Source organism: Coenobita brevimanus, chromosome 15, assembly GCF_032717465.1.
Source record: "Coenobita brevimanus isolate Jiangsu-jjx chromosome 15, ASM3271746v2, whole genome shotgun sequence".
Classification (NCBI taxonomy): domain Eukaryota; kingdom Metazoa; phylum Arthropoda; class Malacostraca; order Decapoda; family Coenobitidae; genus Coenobita; species Coenobita brevimanus.
This window is the reverse complement of record NC_136968.1, coordinates 34,884,553-34,893,763: the sequence shown is the minus strand read 5'-3', so window position 1 is coordinate 34,893,763 and position 9,211 is coordinate 34,884,553. Positions and strand designations below refer to the sequence as shown.

Genomic DNA, 9,211 nt, shown 5'->3' with positions numbered 1-9,211 from the left:
TCGTGACTAATATCAAATTCTAATCTCTTACTATGGCTCTACAGCCTTTCCATTGCATTCTTCGTGACTAGCATCATTTCCTAGTGTTCTCTTGACAGGGCTCTACATCCTATTTCCCAACACTTCTTCGTGACTAGCATCATACTCTAGTGTTAATCTCATACGATGGCTCTACAACCTCTCCACAGCACTTCTTCGTGACTACCATCATATTCTAGTGCTAATCTCTTACGATAGCTCTACATCCTCTCCATAGCACTTCTTCGTGACCAGCATCATACTCTAAAGTTAATCTTAATATGGTTCTACATCCTTTCCATAGCACTTCTTCTTGACTAGCATCATATTATAATGCTGGTATCTAGCTATATCCTTTCCATAGCACTTCCTCGTGACTAGCACCATTCTAATTCTAATCTCATACTATGACTCTACATCCTTTCTATAGCACTTCTTCGTGACTAGCATCATTCTAACTTCAGTCTCGCTACAACTCAGCAGTCAAGATGTAGAGATGGTGATTTTAGGCCCAGCTAATGTGTGTGTGTGTGTGTGTGTGCGTGTGTGTGTGCTGGAAGGAGGAAAGCCAAATGGAAGAGGACAGGGTGACGTGGAGGCGATTTGTTTGTAGCCACTCCTTACGGAATTAAGGCGTTTGACAATAAATAGAATGCTAAGATTAAAATGAACTAAATAAAAATCGATAAGGAAGAGGTGCTACGAGGGCTCCTATGCCTGGATCCGTGGTTCAAATTCGGCCGTGGAAGCATTTAAGTCCCCTTTGTATTTTGTCATTGTTTTTTCTTATTTTCTTATTTTCTTCTTACTCTTTTCATCTGATGGAACTGGGGCATTGCATAACTTGAAAAATAAATGTCCTTTTCTTTTTAGGTATGAATGAGTCTCCTTGGTTATTAGTCAAATCCAGCCTCCACTCTACACCTGGCCATCCACCGAGCTGAAGGCAGTGTGTGTTCTTTGCCAGGCTGATGTAAACACACTATAACAGGCGATTTATTCAGCTTTGGAGAGACTTTTACAACTGGAGGGGTTAGATAGTCTTCATTAATCCCTTCACTACCATGGGTTAGTAGTAGTAGTAGTAGTAGTGGTAGTTGTAGTTGTGGCGGTGGTGGTAGTAGTATAGAGGTGGTAGTAGTGGAAGTAGTGCTGGTGGTAGTAGTAGTAGAAGTGGTAGTAGTGGAAGCAGTGGTGGTGGTGGTGGTGGTAGTGGAAGCAGTGGTGGTGGTGGTGGTGGTGGTGGTAGTAGTAGTAGTAGTAGTAGTAGTAGTAGTAGTAGTAGTAGTAGTTGTTGTTGTTGTTGTTGCTATAATAAGAACACCCAGCGGTGGTAGTGATGGTGGTAGTTGTGGTAGTGATGACAGCAGTGAGTGATATTGGTAGTTGGGTGATCATCACCTCTGGTGATGGTTGTGGTAGTGATGGTGGTAGTTGTGGTAGTGATGGTGGTAGTTGTGTGATGGTGAAAGGTGTGGTAGTGATGGTGGTATTTGTAGTAGTGATGGTGGTAGTTGTGTGATGGTGATAGGTGTGGTAGTGATGGTATTTGTGGTAGTGATGGTGGTAGTTGTGTGATGGTGATAGGTGTGGTAGTGATGGTGGTATTTGTGGTAGTGATGGTGGTAGTTGTGTGATGGTGATAGGTGTGGTAGTGATGGTGGTATTTGTGGTAGTGATGTGGCAGTTGTGTGATGGTGATAGGTGTGGTAGTGATGGTGGTAGCTGTGTGACGGTGATAGGTGTGGTAGTGATGGTGATAGGTGTGGTAGTGATGGTGGTAGTTGTGGTGGTGATGGTAGTTGGGGCAGTGATGGTGGCAGTTGTGGTAGTGATAATTGTAGTTACTTTATCCCTGAAATTAATACTCCCGCAAGTTAAAACACACACACACACACACACACACACACACACACACACACACACACACGAGTAAGAAAGAGAGAGAGAGAGAGAGAGAGAGAGAGAGAGAGAGAGAGAGAGAGACAGACAGACAGACAGACAGACAGACAGAGACAGAGAATTAGTGAAAAGCAAAGAATCTCTGAAGAGGACAAATAGAAAGGAAACGACAGAAATAGAGAGAGAGAGAGAGAGAGAGAGAGAGAGAGAGATTTTAAAAAAGAAACTTGGAGTGAAAGTAAAAAAAAAAGAAAGTAAAAGAGGGAGAGACCTACAAAAGACAGACAGATGAGGAAACGAAAAGGAGAGAGAGAGAGAGAGAGAGAGAGAGAGGCGATGATGGGACGGGAGAGAAGGGAGGAGGAAGGAGGGAGAGGGGATGGGAGAGGATGAGGGGAGGTGGGGGAGGGAAGGCAGTGTGTCAGCGCATTCAGGAACTGCCAAAGGTCGCCAGTGCCATCCCTCTTAGTCAATAAACACTGAACCTGTTTTACCATCCAACCAGGCACCGAAACCCGCCCCGTGCAGACCCAGGCTTCACGTCCAGGCACCCACAGACCAGAAATGGGCTTTGGGCGTGGGGGCAAGGGCGCGGGAAAGCCCTAAAATACGCGGTTGGTCGAGAAAGAGGGTCCCGAATTCAGTTGCCACAGTGCGCGAGGCGGGCGAAGGCGAAAGAGGATGTGAGACAAACGCAGTGCGAGTCTATGGCAGATGGTTTTGGTGTTTTTTAGCCGCTTTTAACCGGTTGGATGTGCCTTGCGGTGCTCTACACACGCCCCTGGGAGAACCGCCAAGCCTCGGGGGCCATGCAATTGACAACCAAAGCTTTTGCAATGCGTGATTCGCCCGCTGGACACTGAGGGGAAGGGGGTTTAAGCAGCAGCTATGGCGGAGCGTGCCAGGATCCCCTCAGCTCTCAGTTACGTCAATTTCTGCCTGCCTCAGCCCCCAGATATGGCCTGCCTCACCCTGCCTCAAGCCTGCCTCACCCACCAACACCCGCCTGCCTACCCCCAGGACAGCCACAGACAAGGGGCCAGCACGTCTGAGGTGGAGGTGGTTACAGACACCCCTCTACACATGTGATTGCAGGTCCGTACGCTCGGGGGGGTTTTATTCCAAGTCATTTTCTTCTCTTAGAATATCTCTCAGCTGGAAAAAGCCGTCAAGTATCAGCCTAAATAAAATGTTAATATATCTAGGTGTATCCATGACTAGATTCGTTAGTTGTGTTAGTTATTAATCTTCGACATGGTGGTTGAAGGTTCTAGGAGAGGTAATTTTTATTTTAGACAATTCCTTCTCTTGGAATAATAGTAGTTTGGTGTCAGACTAATTCAAATGTCAAAAAATCGAACGTGTTGTAGATGCATCCATCACTAAGGTTAGTCGCACTGGTTAATAGTAAGCTAGACTAGTTGGTTGAAGATTATAATACTTCTTCCAGGCAAATTTTTCTCCTAGAACTAAAGTAGTTTGGTGTCAGCTCAATTAACGTCAAGATACCCAAAGTGCCAATCGTTAGGCGTTATTAGTGATCGAGGTAGTTGATTTATGAGTGTATTATTTTTCTTCCAGTCAAATTTTTCTAGAAGTAAAACAGGTTGATGTCAGTCTAATTAGTGTCCAAATACCCATGTTATGAGTCGTTGGTGATTGACACGGTAATTGAGGCTTTATGAGCAATTTTCACTCGTGGCAATTCCATCTCCATGAATTTCTCGGATAAATCGTCAGCTGTCAATGTTACGATTATGCTAAAACATCAGATATACGCATCCATCATAAGGGTTAATTGTCATTGTTGTTTGTGATTGTTTTAGGAGCAGTTTTTATTCCAGGCAAGTCCTTCTCCATGAATTTCACGGATAAATTCGTCAGCGATTAATATTACGAAAATTTTAAGTGACATACGTACCTATCAAAAGGGTCAGTCGTCATAGTTCTTAGTGATCGTTTTTTAGAGCAGTTTTTATTCCAGTCAATTCTTTCTCCATGAATTTCTCGGATAAATCGTCAGCTGTCAATGTTAGGGAATTCTAAAACAAGTGACATAAGCATCCATCAGAAAGAATCGTCATAGTTGTGAGTGAGTGTTTTCGGGGGCAAGTTTCATTCCAGGCAATTCTTTCTCCTAGAATAAAAATGGTTTAGTGTCAGCGTGAATTAAGTAGGATACGAAAATACCCAAGCGCATCCATAGCAGGTCTTTTTTTTGTTTTTATCTGACAAAACTGGGCCACTTTTTGCATGACATTCGATGGGCAGTAATATTAACCAGGAATGTCTCCTTGGTTACTAGTGAAATTTATACTCCATACTACACCTGGCCAACATTCGAGCTGAAAAAGGTGACGGATTTTTGTCAGATGGAAGTAAACGAACTATAGGTGAGGTTAGTGTTAGTGATGATCTCGTAAATCCTTTCTCTTGTTCGCTCATGTGGATTAACTATTCTGAATTAAAGTTGTGAACTGATCATCACGGTAGTTATGGTTTTTAGGGGAAGCATGTTTTTATTCCTGGCAATTATTTCTCCTAGAATTTCTCTGTTTAAAATATGCATAATAAATTGGCTAGGAAGAGGTGCTACGAAGGCTCCTAACCTGGATCCGTGGTTCAAATACGGCTGAGGAAGCATTAAAATCCCTTAAAAAAGAAAAAAGCATTAGGATTTACTCAAAATAGACCACCGTACCATAGTTTATTGTTTTCGGATTACTGACTTTAATCTTGAATTTTAAATTTTGGCTTAAATTTTGACTTAATTCGTGACTTTTAAATTTCAACTTAATTTCTGACTTTCAAATATTGATCTTTGATGTGACTTAAATTTTGACTTTTTTTTCTTTTAATTTTTGATTTAATTTTGTACTTCTAATTATTGACTTATATTTGGACCTTTAATATTTGATTTTTAAATTTGACTTACGGATTTCTCAGGTGGTTTAAATCGTCAGGTGTCAGTGTGAAATAAACGCCAGAATACCCAGGCCCTATTCCAAGTGGCACAGCAGGCTCCGTAACACCTTTTTCTTTGCGATTTGTTTTACCTGAACACCCGCACGTTCACTTGTATGTTACGGTACTATATATATTTTTAGTACCGTATCGATATTGCTGGCTCCAGTGACGTACCGGTATATACATGAAGTTACTAAGGGGTTATATGCAGACTGAATCGCCCAAAAGAATGTGTTACGGCTTGTTTTCACTTGACGGATTTATGCTACTCCCGCACCGTGTCATGGTTGGGCGAAATTCAGTGACCCTTAGAGGTACAAATGAGTCTCCTTGGTTACTAGCCAAAACAACCTGCCACTGACAACACATGGCCATCAACAGAACTGGAATTATGATAGAAATGAGTCTCCTTGGTTACTTGTCAAAACAATCCTCCACTCTGATTGCATCTGGCCATCAACAGAGCTGGAATTATGAGGTAGCAATGAGTCTCCTTGGTTACTAGTCAAATCAGCCATCCACCGACTACACTTGGCCATAATCCGAACTAAAATTATGTGGTAGAAATGAGTCTCCTTGGTTACTAGCTAAAATAACTCGTCACTGACAACACTTGGTCATCAACCGAGCTGGAATTGTGCGGTACTAATGCGTCTCCTTGGTTACTAGTCAAAACAACCCTTAACTCTGCATTTGGCCATCAACCGAGCTGGAATTATGAGGTAGAAATGAGTCTCCTTGGTTACTAGTCAACAGCTTTCAGTCAGGCTAGCTACTGTACACTTGGCCATTAACTGAGCTGGAATATGAGGCAGAAATGAGTCTCCTTGGTTACTAGTCAAAACAACTCACCATTCTGACAACACCTGGCCATCAACCGACCTGGAATTATGGGGTAGGAATGAGTCTCCTTGGTTACTAGTCAAAACACCCCGCCTTTAGTGTCACGGTGGGGTTTTTATGCAAGGAAGAAGGAACCAAAGGCCAGGAGGTGAAGGTTTCTGACGTGCTATTTATTCTAGGCAATTCCTTCTCCTAGAATATACCTCAGTTGGGTACAAGCGACTGGTGTTGAAAATAATGACGAAATAACCGGTACCACGAAAAGAAATACGAGTTTTTTTTAATCTATTTATTAATGTATTTACTGATTTTACATGTTTATTTATTCAGTTTTTTGTTTTATTTATATGAGAATGAGGGACTGACTAGGAGAGTGTATGTGAGTGAGGAGGAGAGGGCGACTGAGGATGAGATGAATGGGAATGAGACTGACTAGGAGAGTGTGTGAGTGAGGGGGGGGGAGATGGAGAGGAAGAGATGAAGGAGAATGAGAGACTGACTACGAGAGTGTATGTGAGTGAGGAGGCGGAGGCTGAGGATAAGATGAAAGAGAATGAGAGACTGACTAGGAGAGTGTATGTAAGTAAGGAGGAGAGATGGAGAGGGAGTATGAGATGGAGAATAAGAGACTGACTACGAGAGTGTATGTGAGTGAGGAGGAGAGACAGGGAGACTGAGATGAAGGAGAATAAGAGACTGACTAGGAGAGTGTATGTGAGTGAGGAGGAGAGATGGAGAGGAAGAGATGAAGGAGAATGAGAGACTGACTAGGAGAGTGTATGTGAGTGAGGAGGGGGAGACTGAGGATGAGATGAAAGAGAATGAGAGACTGACTAGGAGAGTATAAGTGAGGGGGAGATGGAGGAGAGGGAGAATGAGGATGAGATGAAGGAGAATGAGAGACTGACTAGGAGAGTGTATGTGAGTGAGGGGGAGAGGAGGAGGAAGGGAAAACTGAGGATAAGATGAAATGGAGAATGAAAGACTAACTAGGAGAGTATGTGAATGAGGAGGAGATGAAGAAGAATAAGAGACTGACTAGGAGAGTACGTGAGTGAGGATAGAGGAGGAAAGGGAGAGAGGAGGAAATGGAAAAGAATGAGAGACTGACTAGGAGAGTATGTGAGTGAGGGGGAGAAGCAGAGGGGAAGACCAGGGATGAGATAGTGATGGAGTGAAGAGATATACGAGAGAGGGGTGTGTGAGTTGGAGGGGGGCAGCGGGACAGCAGAGTACAGGGCGACATGGAGGCGATTTGTTTGTGGCCACCCTTTACGGGATTAAGGCGTTTGGAAATATATAGATAGGGAGACAGACAGAATGATAGTATTGTGAGTAATTTGTAGGTATCGTGACAACTTTTTCTATGCGATTTATTTGGCTCCTGGCCTTTGGTTCCTTCTTCCTTGCATTAAAAAAAAAGTGTAATTTTGTTATAAAAAACTACATTAATATTAAAACGATAAAAATAACACGAGACTCCGTAACACATCATTCTAAGCGATTTATTTTGCATTAAACTTCAATATAATCTCGTAAGATACTGATAAAAAAAAAAAGATTAACACTAAAATGGAAAAAACAGCACAAGAGAGAATGTTACGGTATACGAGGCAAAATAAATCGCTGAGGAAGATGTGTTAGGGAGAGTTCTAATGGTTTATTTTTATCTGAGGGAGCTAGGCGTGAGTTTTGACTTAGAGTTACGAGTCTCCTTGGTTACTAGTCAAATTTGCCCTCCAGTCTGACTTCACCTGGCCATCGTCTGAGCTGACAGGGGTTAGGATGATGGTGGTGGTTGTGGTGTGGTAGTGATGGTGGTAGTTGTGGTAGTGATGGTGGTAGTTGTGGTTGTGGTGGTAGTAGTTGTGGTAGTGATGGTGGTAGTTGTGGTAGTGATGGTGGTAGTTATGGTTGTGATGGTAGTAGTTGTGGTAGTGATGGTGGTTATAGTTGTGGTAGTGATGGTGGTAGTTGTGTTACTGGTGGTGATAGTAGTAATGATGGGGGTAGTTATGGTAGTGGTGGTAGTTGTGGTAGTGATGGTGGTAGTTGTGGTGGTGATGATGGCAGGTGTGATAGTGGTAGTGATGGTAGTAGTTGCGGTACTGATGGTGGCAGTTGTGGTAGTGGTGGTGATGTGGTATTTGTATTAGGCTAGTAGTGGTGGTAGTAATGATGGTAATCGTGGTAGTGTAGTGATGGTAGTAGCTGTGACTGTGCTGGGAAAGTTAGTTAGCAACAGTGGTAGTTGTGGTAATAATATGGTAGTTGTATTGGTAGGAAAATACCAATACAACTCTCTCTCTCTTTCTCTCTGTCTCTCTCTCGTGGTAGTTGTATTGGTGGTAGTAGTAATGGTAGTAGCAGTATCTCTTTCTCTCTCTCTCTCTCTCTCTCTCTCTCTCTCTCTCTCTCTCTCTCTCTCTCTCTCTCGTATAGTGTTCCTAACAGGGTAATTTTCTTCAATAAAGGAAATGCCATAGCACCCACTCACACACACACACACACACACACACACACACACACACACACACACACACACACACACTGAGTCACGTACACAAATAAACAATGATTCATACATGTACACAATGATTACACACACACACACACACACACACACACACACACACACACACACACACACACACACACACACACACACTAACCCACTTGCACACATACACACATATTCACTGACAATTACGAACACACACACACACACACACACACACACACACACACACACACACACACACAGTAACCCACTTGCACACACACACATATTCACTGACAATTACGAACACACACACACACACACACACACACACACACACACACACACACACACACACACACACACACACACTGGTATACATTCTCTCACACACTTAACGTAAACCCTCATGCTCTCTCTCTCTCTCTCTCTCTCTCTCTCTCTCCATCCATCCATTTGTCTACGTGTCTGTCTTTAACTATTGGTCTATCTATCCTTTATTTATGTCCTCTCTCTCTCTCTCTCTCTCTCTCTCTCTCTCTCTCTCTCTCTCTCTCAAGGAGTATGGTTGGGTGCTTCTACCGGAAGTGGGAGCAGGTGTTGGAGGGAGGGAACAAAGAGAGAGAGAGAGAGAGAGAGAGAGAGAGGATAGGTAGACCGATACAGACAGACACGTAGACAAAATGGAGAGAGAGAGAGAGAGAGAGAGAGGATAGGTAGACCGATAGACACGTAGACAAATGGAGAGAGAGAGAGAGAGAGAGAGAGAGAGAGAGAGAGGGGATAGGTAGACCGATAGATACGTAGACAAATGGAGAGAGAGAGAGAGAGAGAGAGAGGATAGGTAGACCGATAGACACGTAGACAAAATGGAGAGAGAGAGAGAGAGAGAGAGAGAAAGAGAGAGAGAGAGAGAGGATAGGTAGACCGATAGACACGTAGACAAATGGAGAGAGAGAGAGAGAGAGAGAGAGAGAGGAT

The 9,211-nt window shown here is 43.2% G+C and overlaps 1 protein-coding gene across 1 annotated transcript in view; it reads left to right on the top strand.

Annotated features, from left to right (window-relative positions):
* Positions 1-2,581: 2,581 nt before the first annotated feature.
* LOC145390749 (uncharacterized) overlaps positions 2,582-9,211 on the top strand; it is a 14,333-nt gene continuing 7,703 nt past the window's right edge. The window contains exon 1 of the mRNA XM_080265545.1: positions 2,582-3,015. The gene's annotated coding sequence lies outside the window, so the exon portion shown is untranslated. The remainder of the gene's footprint in view (positions 3,016-9,211) is intronic.